Here is a 15,609-nt window from a genome sequence, read left to right as displayed (position 1 = left end):
TGCCTGTAATCCCAGCATTTTGGAGGCCGAAGCGAGTGGATCATGAGGTCAGGAGATCGAGACCATCCTGCCTAACATGGTGAAACCCCATCTCTACTAAAAATACAAAAAATTAGCCAGATGTGATGGCAGGTGCCTGTAGTCCCAGCTACTTGGGAGGCTGAGGTAGAAGAATGGCGTGAACCCGGGAGGAGGAGGTTGCAGTGAGCCGAGATCGCAGCACTGCACTCCAGCCTGGGCGACAAAGCGACACTCCGTCTCAAAAAAAAAAAAAAAAAAAAAAGGCTGTGTAGCCTAGAATATGAATTACAGAGTCCAATGGCCATGCCCCCAAACACATTGTATCCTCCTCATATATGGACTTTGCCTCTGGAGTCACTGCACCCACAAAACTATAACAAGTAGCCCTTTGCTTCAGTTTCAGTCTTTACCTCTCCTCTCTTTTCCTGGCCCTTAGTTTTAAGTCACGACCATAGACCATGCAGACCTTTATGGAAGCGCTCTTAAGTCATAGGCTGGAAGGGGCCCAGTCTCTCTCTTTACTGCTCTCATCCTTTTATGTACAGTGAACATCTTGTCTCTCACAACTGACTTCCAGCCACACAGGTCCTCTCTACAGAAATACATTCTCATTGCTTGTTTTCAGAGCATCTTTCCAAAGTTCTTATTCTATGTAATTCAAATTATTGTGATTTCTCACATGGACTCTTGCAAATGCCTCCTTACTATTCTCCCAACTTCTTTTGACTTCATTATGTAGCACAGATGCTTCCCAAGAAAAGAAGGTTTATAGATTATTAAAGAGGCTCAACTATATTATTCACTGCTATCATTCACTACATGTATTATTCACTATAGGTGTCATTCACTACGAGTAGTAGTATTCCCTATGGCAGTTGGAACAGTGCCTGGTACACAGCAGGCACTTAACAAATGTTTGTGGAATAAATGAATATATTTCCCAGGCCCATGCCAATTTCTGAGTAAAAGCGGCAGATTCTCTATGTTGTCTAAATCTACCATGAAGTAGTCATCTACACACCACAGTAACATATTGTGTCCTGATTCTCCTATGAGACTCAGAGTTTCGATCCATAAACACTCTCCTTTAGCACTGAGTGGTTCCTCTAATGTCCCACAGTCCCCGCAAATCATGATGGGGACGGTCATGAGAGTCCAGCTTTTTGCCCCTTTCCATCACGTCTGTCCTGACTTGCCATTGTAAACGACATGTGATCATCACTAGCACAGGGTGCAAAAAAGGTCATACTTCTTTTAACAATAAAATTAGGCCGTTCTGAAAATGCTGTTTCTGCCTGGAGTCCCTGACCAATTATAACCACAGGAAACCCTGCAGCATTTCCTCAAAGTGAGGGGTCACCCCGTCTCTTGCACTTGTGGAGGGGAAAACTGACAACCCTTCCCAGTGGGGGAAGGAGTCCTGTTCTCTCCAACCACTTCTGTAACTGCTGGAGTTTCCCGGAGACCCGTGAACCTGATGTTTTTCCTGTCTGCTGACTTCATAGAATCAACTGAGGTCCAGAGTGAATGCCCGTTTTTCAGTTTTTCTTAGGGACAGGTCAGCTACCATTGTTCCGGACTCTCAAAGTTACAGCTTTTCAGGGACATAGCTCTCTAGAGTCACACTACACACACACACACACACACACACACACACACACACCCCACCTCTACACACCCCACACATGTATACACTAAGCTATTTCCCTAAAATGCCAAGGGGCCAGATCAGAGCAAGTTCTATTAGGCAGCTGCAAATGTTATTGTAGTTTTTGCCATTACTTTTAAATGACAAAAACCGCAATTACTTTTGCACTAACTGAATAGCCTCCAGCCCAGCTTGGGACGAAGGCTGCTGGAAGGTGGAGCTCCCCCAGTTTTGTTGCCATCAGTGCCAGGGCCACCACCACAAGTGCTTTGAGGCTGAAATTGCTGCTTATCAATGACAATCTACGCTTTCACTCCCCAGCCATCGTCCACCCTGCAGGAACACAGTACCGTGTTCAAGGGGTCCCTTACTATGGCACCCCGGGAGAACTGGAGACACCTGCAGTGATGACCACTGCCTGAAACTGCCTAGCTCTGGACATGTACCTCAGTAGTATTTCTTAGGACTTTTTTCATGAAATAAAACTGTACCTAGCTGGCAGACAAGCATGAGCCGTTTCTATCATCCATTGCCACTTGATGGTTCAGGCTGGCCTAACTTTTCACTGGACACTTTCCAGACCTGCCTAACAGCTCTTGTCCCCTCTAACCTTTCATGACTTCTATCCTTATGAAGTTATGTTGGGAGGATTCATTGTGGTCTGTTCTTTTCCTGGAATGACCTTCTACTCCACAGGCTGCCAGATTCCCTGAAGACCTGTGGCCTCCTCAGTTCCCTCTTCTTGGATCCTTCTTCTATCCTTGGATAGAATCGCATAGTGTAGCATAGAATAGAAAGCTCTCCTCACATTAGGTGAGCTCATGGCATTGTGTGGCGGCCTTTGCAGGAGCACTGGTTACATGTCACTTTTTTGTCTTTATGTCCAGCTTTCTCATAATTCAGTGGCTTTTCCATCTTTACACCGCTGGTGCATAACTTAATAAATATTAACTAGGTATTTCTAAATAAATGAAAATATGAAATGTTATTAAATTCTGAGTTTGTTATTCAGAACTACCGTTCAGTGAAAATTGTACTGGCTCTGTTTGCTATTACAAGAAATACGACTGTGCTGAAATGAAGTTTCTGAGGGGCGAGGCCTTTTTCACATACTGAACTTGTAAAGTTGCCATCTGCTATTTCAAATCCTCGTTACTGCAGATGGGAATCATAAAGACAAATGGGATACATCTCTTCGGGAGTAAGCTGTCATTCTTTGAGTAAGGCCTTGTCAGCTATGTTGAATAACCATGAGGGATACATTTACTGTCTTCCCTAAACCCCAAAGAAGAAGTCATATCAGCACTGTAGGCTGTTACGATAAGAATATTTGCATACATAATAAGGAGAAACTGGAATGATCAATAATCAAAATAAATATACAAGTTAGTGGTTGTAACATCAAGTAGGAACATGACTTTTCTTGAAATGCAAAATATAAATAATGTTTATCTAAAGTATTCAACTCTTCTTGATTAAAGTAGGCATCAGGAATTCAGTAATAAGCATAAAAAATGTCTTTTTCCTTTTAAGAGGCTTCACGGCCAATTTTGTCTGTGTGGAATTCTACATATCATGTCAATTGTTTTACCTTCTTGGAATTAAATGTTCAGACACACTGAAAATGTGATAGAATTGCACAGTGTAGCATAGAATAGAAAGCTCTCCTTATATCATAAGCTCAAAATATGATTATGTTTATGTAAATTCATATATATATTGAAGAATATATGTGAATAATGATACAGATAAACCAAAACAAGCTAAGTTATTTTTCCCATCTTCGGGAAATGCAAAAGCGACTTTGCAACAGTTGATAATTAGTGAGTAAAGTATTAAAGTTTTACTGAGTGACTATCTTGGTTTTAATTATTTTAATATTGTGGAGTGTATACTGATATCTGGCATTTACTAGCTGGGTGGCCCTGGGCAGGTTATTTAATTTTTCTGTGTTCTAGTTCGCTTCACTGTTATCTGAATTTGAACAGTTAGTGTGAAGTTTGAAAATGAAAGGCACTTAGCATAGATTTTGGCACATATTAATTATGTAATAAATCATAGATTTTTTAAAAAAGTACTTTTAAACTGTGTTTAATTTCTTTTAGGTGTGAAAACATCTTGTTTTATAAAATCGGAGTTTTAAAGGAAAGTTGAAGATGTGTTATGAATTAAATATCAAAATTATTATTGCCAAATAAATTTTCCTGATGGCCTCATTGTTAGTGGTATGTGTGTGTGCGTGGGTGTGTATGTGTGTGCATGCGCGTGCGCACACAGGTGCACATATGCTCATGTGTCTAATTACCAAAGATACAAGTCTCATGAAGTGTAAAGTAACAATGCCTCGCAGATGTTAGATATGTTAAACAGAATTTTTTTTTCCAAGAGGTCAGACTGGATCATATCAAAACTAAGAAAGTTGACAGTAGAGCTGACTCCAGGTAAAAGTGGATCCAGAGACAGAAAAATAAGACAATATTGGCTAATTAGGCCCTCTTTGCTTTCTCCCTCATTTGTGCACCTTTACTGAGGTATAACTGACAAATAAACACTGTATATTGAAGGTGTACATAGTGATATTTGGATGCACTTATATATTGTGAAATGCTTACCACAATGAAACTAATTAATATATCCATTACCTCACATAGTTAAGTATTTTTGTGTGTATGGTGAGAATATTTAATTTTACTGTTGTAGCAAATTTCAAATGTACAATATATCATTATTGTCATTTTCCCTATGCTGTGTATTAGTTCTCCAGAACTTACCGACCTTATAACTGAACGTTTGTATCCTTTAACCAGCATGTTCTCACTTCTCGTGTCCCCATCGACCCCTGGTTACTACCCTTCTACTCTCTGATTCTGTAATTTTGACTATTTTAAATTCCACATATAAGTGAAATACTGCAGTATTTGTCGTTCTGTGTCTGGCTTATCACTTAACATAATGTTCTTCAGGGTCATTCCATGTTTTTCAATGACCAAATTATATCCTATTAAATAGCTATATCATAAAAACATACATGCATAACACATTTTCTTTATTCATCAGTGAACAGACACTTAGGTTCTTTCACTATCTTGGCTGTTATGAATAATACTGATGTGAGCATGGAGGTGCAGGTATCTCTTTGAGGCAATCATTTTATTTCCTTTGGTTGTATACCCAGAAGTGGAATTGTGGGATCATACAGTAGTTTTATTTAACCTTTTGAGGGAGCTCCATACTATTTTCCATAATAGTTCTACCAACTTACATTGCCACCAACAGTGTGCAAGTGTGCCCTTCTCTCCACATCCTTGCCAATGTACTATCTTTGACTTTTCCATAATAACCCTCCTAACAAGTGTGAGGTCATATCTCATGATTTTGATTTGTATTTCCTTGATGATTGGTGATGCTGAGCACCTTTTCATATACTGTTGGCCATTTGTATGTCTTCTTCAGAAAAATGTCTATTCAGGTCCTTTGTCCATTTTAAAATTAGGTTATTCGGGGGTTTTGCTTGCTTGCTTTTGACTATCAAGTTGTATGAGTTCCTTATAGATTTTGGATATTAACCATCTATCACATATAAAGTTTGCAAATATTTTCTCCCATTCTATAGACTGTCTTTTCACTTTATTGATTGTTTCCTTGCTGTGCAGAAATGTTATCATTTGATACAGTCTTGCCTCTTCACTTTTGCTTTGTTGCCTGTACTTTTGGGATCATATTCCAAAAATAATTGCCAAGACCAATTCCAAGGAATTTTTTCTCTATGTTTTCTAAAAGGTTTATGGCTGGCCATGGTGGCTTACACCTGTAATGCTAGAACTTTAGGAGCTGAAACAGGAGGATAATTTGAGTCTAGGAGTTTGAGACTAGCCTGGGCAACATAGTAAGACCCCCATCTCTATAAAAAAAAAATTAAAAAAATTAGCCAAACGTGATGGTGCTTGCCTTTAGTCTCAGCTACCCAGGAGGCTGAGGCAGGAGGAATGCTTGAACCCAGGAAGTTGTAGCTATAGTGAGCTGTGATCACACCACTGCACTCCAGTCTGGGTGACAGAGCCAGACCTCTCTCCAAAAACAAATGTAAAAATAAAAATAAAAAGTTTTATGGTTTCAGATCTTATATTTAAGTCTTTAATCCATTTAAGTTGATTTTTAGTGTATGGTACAAGATAAGTTTCCAAATTCATTTTTACATATGGAAATCTAGTTTTCCCAAAACCATTTATTTAAAAAAATTATATTTTCTCGATGGGTATTCTTGGTGCTTTTCTTGAAGACTAGTTTACTATACAGATATATTAGCTTACTGAATACTATATGTGTACTTTGTTTCTAGCCTTTCTATTCTGTTCTATTGATCTATGTGTCTAGTTTTATGCCGGTATCATACTGTTTTGTTTACTGTAGCTTTGCAATATAATTTTAAAGGAATTGTGATGCACCATCTTTGTTCTATCTGCTCAAGATTGCTTTGGCTATTCAGGGTTTTTGTGAATACAAATTCTAGTACTGTATTATTATTTCTGTCAAAATGTCATTGGAATTAAATCTATGGTCCACTTGGGGGATATGGACACGTTTATAGTAATGATTTTTGCAATACATGAGGACAGCAGGTATTTCCATTTATTTTGTCTTCTTCAATTTCTTTCATCAACGTTTTCTAGTTCTCTTTTCTTTTCTTTTTCTTTTTTCTTTTTTGAGACAGAGTCTTGCTCTGTCACCCAGGCTGGAGTGCAATGGTGCCATCTCAGCTCACTGCAACCTCCACCTCCTGGGTTCAAGCGATTCTCCTGACTCAGCTCCCAAGTAGCTGGGATTATAGACATGTGCCAACACACCCAGCTAATTTTTGTATTTTTAGTAGAGACGGGGTTTCACCATGTTGCCGAGGCTGGTCTTGAACTCCTGACCTTGTGATCCACCTGCCTCAGCTTCCCAAAGTGCTGGGATTACAGGCTTGAGCCTCCATGCCCAGTCGTTTTCTAGTTTTCAATGTTCAGATCCTTCACCTCCTTAGTTAAATTTACTCCTAAGTTTTTCTTTTTTTGATACTATTGTACATGGGATTTTTTTCTTAATGTCTTTTTCAGATAGTTTATTACTAGTATATATAAACACAACTGATTTTTGTATATTGATTTTCTATCCTGCAATGCCATTTAATTTGTTTATTAGTTCTAACAGTTTTTTGGTGGAGACTTGAGAGTTTCTGTACGGGCATCTCATGAAGATATTGCAGATTTAGTCCCAGAGCACCACAATAAATCTAATATATCATCACAATAAAGTGAGTCACACAACATTTTTTGTTTCTTGGTGCATCTAAAATTTATGTTTAACCTTATCTCTACGAAAAATAAAAAATAATTAGTCAAGTGTGGTGGTGCACACTTGTAGTCTGAGCTACTTGGGAGGCTGAGATGGAAGAATGGCTTGAGCCCAGGAGTTCAGGGCTGCAGTGAGCCATGATTGTGCTACTGCACTTCACCTAGAGGATAAGAAGACCCTGTCTTTAAAAAAAAAAAAAAGTAATAAAATAAATAAATAGTTATGTTTACACTGTATATAGTCCATTAAGTGTGTAATAGCTTTTTTTTCCACTGGATATCCAGGTGGTGCAGCACAATTGTTGAAAAGACTTTCCTGTTCCAATTGAATCACTTTAGCACTTTTGTCAAAAATCAACTGACCATGCATATGTGGGACGATTTATAGACTATGCTGATCAATTGATCAGTGTGTCCATCTTTTCACCAGGAGCAAAGTATGCTTTAAGTACATTCTGTAGCTTTAAGTATGTTCTGAAATCAGTCTTCTTTGTTCTTCTTTTTAGAATTTGCTTTAGTTGCCGGGTGTGGTGGCTCTTACCTGTAACCCAAACACTTTGGGAGGCTGAGGCAGGTGGATCGTTTGAGCCTGAGAGTTTCAGACCAGCCTAGGCAACACAGTAAGACCTCTGTCTCTACAGAAAAAAAAAAAAAAAAAAAAAAAGAAGAAGAAAGAAAAAAAACTAGCTGGGTGTGGTGGCATGCACCTGTGGTCCCAGCTATTTGGGAGGGTGAGGTGGGAGGATCACTTGACAACTCCCTTGATTATACCTCTAACTTTCCAATATAGGGCATGGGTTGTTATGGTGGTGAGAGTTAGGGGATCCTGCAGTGAAAGGCAAATGAAGGCCCTGGGCCCTCTGTTTATTATTATTATTATCATTATTATTATTATCTGAGATGGAGTTTTGCTCTCGTCCAGGCTGGAGTGCGATGGGGTGATCTTGGCTCACTGCAACCTCCGCCTTCCTGGGTTCAAGTGATTCTCCTGCCTCAGCCTCCCAAGTAGCTGGGATTACAGGCATGCACCACCACACCCAGCTAATTTTGTATTTTTAGTAAAGACCAGGTTTCTCCATATTGGTCAGGCTGGTCTCAAAATCCCGACCTCAGTGATCCGCCTGCCTCAGCCTCCCAAAGTGCTGGGATTACAGGCGTGAGCCACCATGCCCACTGGGCTCTGGATCCTCTTATTGTACACACTCTACCTAGTGCACCTGCATGCATGGCTTACCATATCTTCTGTACATTGGAGAACAGGCATCTGCCCTAAGTTCCAGGCATGTACCTCTCACAGGCCCTAAACTCAGCATCTCTAGAATGAAACTCACAATCTTCCCTCAAATCTGGTTTTTTTTTTTCTTTTCCTTTTTTTTTTTTTTTTTTTTTTTTTTTTTTGAGACAGAGTCTTACTCTGTCACCCAGGCTGGAGTGCAGTGGTGTGACCTCGGCTCACTCTTACCTCTGCCTCCTAGGTTCAGGTGATTCTCTTGCCTCAGCCTCCAGAGTAGCTGTAATGACAGGCATGTGCCACCACGTCTGGCTAATTTTTGTATTTTTAGTAGAGACAGGGTTTCACCATGTTGGCCAGGCTGATCAGGAACTCCTTACTTCAAGTGATCCACCTGCCTTGGCCTCACAAGTGCTGGGATGACAGGCATGAGCCACTGCGCCCAGCCTCAAACTTGTTGCTTATCCAATGATTCTTTTACTGCCAACGGCAACCTCCTTCACAGTTGCACAACACCCAATGGGAATAGTAGTGAATATCCAATAAATATTTGTTGTATGGATAGTAAATAAAGATCGGTAGCATAGAAAGTGAACTTACTCTATATAAGTTTTGAAGAACGTTAACTCCTTTGAGCTGGCTTGGGATGTCCCTTGCCTGTTCCTGTAATGCCAGATGCGTCATGATTTAATTAAAGTCCCACAAAACGCTGCCAAAGCAGGTCCTTTTCCTTGTGTTGCTCTGGGACTTCACTGAGAGCACAGCTACAAGCAGGAAGAAGTGGGGCACTTCTGGCCCTGGGGACACATATATCATTATTCCTCACAATGACTGTCTCTTGTTTATTTCTTTTCTTTTCTCTCTTTCTTTCCTTCCTTCCTTCTTTCTTTCTTTCTTTTTTTTTTTTTTTGAGATGGAGTCTTGCTTTGTTGCCCAGGCTGGGGTGCAGTGGCACAATCTTGGCTCAGTAGAACCTCCCCCTCCGGGTTCAAGCGATTCTCCTGACTTCACCTTCCGAGTAGCTGGGACTACAGGCATGTGCCACCACAACCAGCTAATTTTTATAGTTTTAGCAGAGACAAGGTTTCTACTAAAACCCCGTGATGAGATGTCTCTCCATGTTTTTGCATTTCTAACAACTGGATGGCCCCACCTGGACCTGCCAACGAATTCTGTGGCCCTCAACTCCCTGTGATTTCATCCTCGAGCCAACTAATCTGCACTCCTGATTCACTGACCCGCTACCCACCAAATTACCCTTAAAACCTGTGATCCCTGGCCAGGCAGGTCCCCAACTCCTGACCTCAAGTGATCCACCCACCTGGGCCTCTCAAAGTGCTGGGATTACATGTATGAGCCACCATGCCTGGCCTCTTATTTATTTCTATATCACCTGGGCCTTGGCTCAGTCCTAGAATGCAGAAGATAATAAATGTTTGAAGGAATGAATAAATAATTGAATGAATAAATAAATGAAACAACTCCATTGTCTAAGTAGTATTAGTCCCTTTTTATAGATAAGGAATGTGGGGCTCAGAGACTGCCCTCCTTAGGAAGCAGCAACAACTGGGGTGCAAACCCAGTCATCTTGGTTCCCAGACCAGGGATTCCTCTGCTGCATCAAGAAAGTTGTCATTACTTGCCCTTGGCGTCTGGAAAAAAAGAAAAAAGAAAATTGTGATAACTAAGTACAGATTTCATTTTATCTTTCTTCCAACTAAAAGTTCTTAAGTGCTTCCTGCCTGCTAGGATGAAGCTATTGGATGACGCTATTAATATCCTATTGAGAGCACAGTCAGCCACGAGATTTTGAAAGGGGGGAAAATGCCTTTCTGCTAGGCCCTAAGCTGAACCAACTCTTGGCCATCTAAAGCAGTGGCCCCCAAATAAAAATTCCCAGGAATCTCCCCCAGAAATTCTACTTCATGCATCTGAAGGAGATGCCTGGGAACCTCTATTATAACCTCTGCTCTGGGCTGATGCGGTGCACAGCCAGCCACTGCACACAGTCCAGCAGGAAGGCTCCAGACAAAAGCTTCATGAGGGTGAAGGGTAAGCATCTTCACTACTTTGTTCACAGACACTAACTGAGCACCTACTATGTCCCAGTCACTGTTCTAGTCAAAGTCCTAGGGATATAGTAGTGAGCATAACAAAATCCTTATTCTCCTTCATTTTATGAGTGTTAGGGGTGTGAGATGGGGAGACAATGACCAAGTAAAGAAATAGGGCCAGGCGCGGTGGCTCATGACTGTAGTCCCAGCACTTTGGGAGGCTGAGGCAGGTGGTTTGTTTCAGCCCTAGAGTTCAAGACCAGCCTGAGTAGTCAAATTCATGGAAACAGAAACTAGACTGGTGGTTGCCAGGGTGGGGGCAGGGGGCAGCAGAGGATGGGGAGTTATTGCTTGGTGGGTGCAGAGTTTCCATTTTGCAAGATTAAAAGGAGTTCTGGGAAGGGTTGATATAGTTTTAGAACAATGAGCGAATATCCTTAATGCTACTGATATGGTGATGCTTTGTGTTCCTACCCAAATCTCATCTTGAATTCTAATCCCCAGGTGACTAGGGAGAGACCTGGTGGGAAGTGATTGAATTATGGGGGTGGTTTCCCCCATGCTGTTTTCCTAATAGTGAGTGAATTCTCACAGAATCTGATAGTTTTATAACTGGTAGTTTTTCTTGCACTGACACATACATTCTCCTGCCACCACATGAAGGTCCTTGCTTCTCCTTCCACCATGATTGTAAGTTTCCTGAGGCCTTCCCAGCCATGTGGAGCTGTGAGTCAATTAAACCTCTTTCCTTTGTAAATTACCTAGTGTTGGATAATATCTTTATAGCAGCATGAAAACGGACTAATACAGCCCTGAACTGCACATTTAAAAATGGTTGAAATGCTACATTTTATATATTTACCATGATCTGTAAAAAGATAATTGTTTCTCTGTTCTTTTTTTTTTTTTTTTTTTTTTAAACATCCTGTGTGTGTCTTTTTAAAGATGTATTACGGTATTTTCTTGAGCTTTCCTGAGGATACACATTTTCTTTCTTTCTTTTTACTCTTTTATTCTTTGAATGTTCTCTGAGGACTTCTTTGGCTCTTTCTCCCTCACTTCGGAAGCTTTTCTAAAATATATGGGGCTACCTGGCATCCTCTCCTTTCGTATCTAAAGGAGTAGACAGGCTGATGGCGGTTATGTGCATGTGGGGAGAGCTTAGAGTGGTAACTAGTCATTACAATAGTGGACCTCTAAACGCCACGATAAGGAGGGCTTCCTCCCGAGGACTGACAACTACACTAGCAGAACCCACTCTCACCAGGCAGTGTACACAGCTCTCTTTGGAGAGAATCTCTGATTTTTTTCTTCGGGGTAAGTGCCTGACTGCATCCATGATTTGGGGGAAGGGGCATTAATTGTCCATACTGGATCTTCGTTTACTTATTCTGCCTGTTCCAGCCCCATTTCCACTTTGCCCTCTGTGATACCTGCACTGGAGCTTGGAGACTCCCTGAGGTTTTCACAGGCGGATGGCTCAGCCCCACTGCGCTCCAGACCCTCTGCATATTTTCTGGGCTTGCGCCCTCTAATCTACCCCACAGGTCTCTAAATACTGTCCATCTGCTAACGACTTCCTTCTGCCATCTTTGCTGTGTGGCTTAGACTTTTAAAAACACTGATCCATTAGTTGAATGGAAGGAGAGGATATAAATGTGATTTATCAGACCCCATCTTGAATCCCATTCATTTCACAGCTGCTGTCCTAACTCAGGCTCAGGGTGTGCAGAGGCCAAGTCCACACTGTATCTAACCCTAGTGTAGCTCAGGATTTGGCTTCCCCCAGCCCGTTCTCCTCAGGGTCTCAGCTCGGGCCCTCAGGGCAGCAGGAAGATGGGCTCTCCTCACCCCCAGGCTTCCTGTCCTTCTGTGCCCCCCGCCCCTCCCCGCCGTCTTCAGAACTTCCCAGGCCATAGCTTCGCCTAGTCCAGCCACAAGGAGAAAAGAAAACGAGGGCAAATCACCAGGATTTGGGGGAGGGAGGCAGCTGAGGTCCCGCTCTGCACAGACGGGGCGCCCTGTGCGTCTCCCCCGGCTTATCACATCTGCCTGGGTCTCAATGAAAGGGCCAGAGGGCTGAAGGTGACACTGGAGTCTCCAGCACGACCTTCGAGGGCCTCCAGGGGATTTCGCGAGCTGTGGGGGCGGAAGACTGGCTCCCCTGGGGATGTGTGTGAGTGTCTGGGAGTGTGTGCTCAGCAGGGCCCCGCGAAGGTCAGGGTCCTCTCCATTCAGGACAGCAAGGAGAGAAAGGGCTGGAGTGAGACCCTGGGACTGGGGGCTAAAGCAGCACAGGGTATCAGAAATCGGATGCTAGGGTGGTTACTGGGGACCGGCAGGGAAGACTTAAGAGTCCAGCAGGCGCCTAAGGGTGCTGCGGTGGGGAGGCAGCAGGGAGCCTCCCCTGCCGGATGGGGCTTTCGGAGGCCGCGCTCCCCAAGGGTTCCTCGCTCTAAGGTCCCAGCTTACAGCTGCGCGGGGCCCAGCGAGCAGAGCGCGGAGCCTCGCGTTCACCGACTTTACCCGTGGGACTAGACCCCTGCAGCTCCCCAGCCAGCAGGGCCGGGACGTGCCTCGGACCATCTGTGTGGTCCCCAGGGCCAGGGATGTTCGGGGCGCTGAGCCTACAAGCGTCTGGGTTCCATCCCTGGTCCCGGAGATCCTCCCGGCTGGACCCGGGTCCTGGGTGCACCCGCCCGCCCTGCCGATGTCCCATCGCCGGAGCAAGGGGGTGCAGGGCCTCGCGAACGCCCGGCACGGACGCATCTTTTTCTTTCCTCTCTTCCCCGCGCGCGGTGTCGCCGGGAACCGTTTTCCGGCCCCAGTGATCCAAGAGCGGGTGAGGCAAAGCGGCGGGCACTGGGGCGCGGGCTCGGCAGCCGCAGGTCAGTGCGCGTGCACCGGGTAGAGGCGGCCCTGAGTGCTTTCCGTACTCTGCTTGCGGTAAGCCCCCGTCGCTATTCAGCTTCGGGGCTCATTAGCAGTCGCGGTGTGCGGCTAGACGCGGGCTCTCAAGGAGCTCTGCCTCGCTGACGGAGCTGGCGGCGGCGGGGCTGGGACGGCGGCGCACCGGGGCAGCCACGCGCCCTGGCCAGGTAAGCTGGGGAACCTGGGCTGCCTGTCTCGCCCGCGGCGCCGCGGGGACCCGGACGCTTGGGGGGCGTCGCGGAAGCTGCCGGCCAGGAGCTCCCGAGCGCTGCCTCCCCGGACTCGGGCGGGCGGGCGGGCGGGGGCGGCGAGCACCCGGTGGTGGCTTTCGCATCCCAGGAGGAGCTCACCGCGGCGAGGGGCCACCCGGCGCGGGCAAGTGGCGCTGTCTGGCCGGGCCGCCCGCTCGGGTCTCGCCGAGCTGGCCGGGCCGCTGGTGCGTCCGGCGGCCCCGCTTGGCGCCGGCATCAAATCCTCGTGCCGGGCGGCAACTACTGAGTTTGGGGTCGCCTCTGGGTTCGCTGCCCCCAGAGAACCCGAGCCCGGATCTTCGCCCTTTCCCTTACCCTGTATAAGGCCCAGAGGGAAAAAATTCTCAATTAAAAACCCCACACCTTGTTGCCCCTGGGCTGCAGGCTCCGGGTTGGGGGCACAGCGCGGACCTGCCCCTCGGCAGGGCCTCTTCTCCACACCAGGCACTGCCTGGCAAGGCTGCTGGAGGGAGATCTGGCCGCAGATGGTGAAGGAGAACATCGAGACCCCCAGTCCCCAAGCAGGGCTCCATGGGCCGGGTGGCGGGCCTCGGTATGCCCAGGCGAGGGGCGAACTTCCTTTCCCCGGGCCGACGCGGAGGGAGGGTGCGGAGAACGCCCGCAGAGAGGCCTGTCCTGCGGTACCCCAGTGGAGAGCAGAGCCTTAGAGGGGCATGCTAGTCTTAAGTTAGTATTTACTGGCAGAAGGAAGGCTTATTTTTTCAGATCTCTTCAGATACGACCTGGCAGGCACCAGACGTAAATCTGTGGTTGAGTTTAGTCAGCTCCTAAACGGGCATGCGGTAGATGAAGCACCCCAAACTTGGCATCTTGCGTCTGGCACTTTGTTTTTGGGCTAAACTGCCTCTGGCCTCTTCAACCTTCTGTGCCTCTTTCTGTTTTTGTTTGTTTGTTTGTTTCAATTTTCCTTCCTCTTTGAGAAAGGACAGTGGTTTTAGAAATAATGACCTGAGAGCTTTGCAGGTTGAAGTGAGACAAGTTTTCTTAAGGTGCAGGTTGGCAGGTTCCAGGAGCCGGCAGGTGGCTTTTTCTTAGGCCTCTGGGTCAGGGTCCCTCCAGTGAGGTGAGGCAAGGGTTTCTCCCCTCCCAGAGGTGTGGCCACTACGCAGGGGGACAGGATCTGGGTTTCCCAGTCCGGGGAGTCCAGTCACCTCGGATGTGGATGCACTTTGGAAGGAGCCACCCCCATGCCCAGATTCCCTTCCCGCTCCATCTGGTTCTTTCCAAACTTGTCTTGTATCTCATGTCAGACTCTGTCCCAGGGCTCTCAGCCACTCTGCTTTCCCTTCCAGAAGCCTCCTCCTGCCTGACTGTCTCCTGCCTGTGTCCTGGCCTGGTTGGAGGAGATGCTTTGGTTTGATGAGAAAGGGACTGGGAGGTCGGAAAAGAGGATGGGATTTGGAATAACAAGAGCTCAGTTCCAGCCTGGCCCTGCCACTAATCCCTGGGGCCCAGGACGAGTCATCTGGCTTGAGAGTCTCAGTATCTGCAATACACGCATGAGGCCTCTTGCCTGTGGCTGTTTGGAGGCACAGACGAGATGCGATATTGAACTGTTGAGAGATATTTTATGACAACAAGGGCTCCATGGTGTGGCTTCTCTTATGGTCCTGGGAGTTTTAAGGGTCAGGTTTGTGAGCTACAGCTACGGCCTAATGAGAGAATGCAGAGGAGGCATGTCCTAAACTCTGAAGGGCTGTTTTAACGTAAGGTGCTGCATCTCTCGTTTTGTATTTCAAGGATCAAAATTAAGAGAAAAAATATGTGGTTGAGATTCCTGCGTTGAGTGACTGTGAAAATATTTTCGTCTCTAGTTTTCTGGAAACGGAAGCACTCCAACATCTGAAGATGGTTTTGATGGCGAAACCCCTGGAATGAAACACACGTCATCCGGCAGTTCTGTGTGTTGAGTTCCACCCTTCTTTGTTTGTCATTTTAAATAATTTCCCATCAAATCTGGAAGGCGGGTCTTGTTTTAACTTCGAAACAAGGAGGCTGGGGACAGGTGGCTGAGCTGTGGGTTGCCAAAGAGCACTCTGCTGTGACGGGGCAGTGCTGGCCTTTGAGCCTGAGCTGGAGACAGTGTGAGGCCCATGTTTTCTCCCTGTCTCCTGCTGGG

General features: G+C 45.4%; 1 protein-coding gene across 1 annotated transcript in view; it reads left to right on the top strand.

Annotated features, from left to right (window-relative positions):
* The first annotated feature begins 13,266 nt into the window (after positions 1-13,266).
* Positions 13,267-15,609, top strand: part of LOC100430294 (uncharacterized) — a 38,086-nt gene continuing 35,743 nt past the window's right edge. Inside the window, exon 1 of the mRNA XM_077938794.1 lies at positions 13,267-13,385. The gene's annotated coding sequence lies outside the window, so the exon portion shown is untranslated. The remainder of the gene's footprint in view (positions 13,386-15,609) is intronic.

This window comes from Macaca mulatta, chromosome 7, assembly GCF_049350105.2.
Source record: "Macaca mulatta isolate MMU2019108-1 chromosome 7, T2T-MMU8v2.0, whole genome shotgun sequence".
Classification (NCBI taxonomy): Eukaryota; Metazoa; Chordata; class Mammalia; order Primates; family Cercopithecidae; genus Macaca; species Macaca mulatta.
This window is presented reverse-complemented; position numbering and strand designations above follow the sequence as displayed.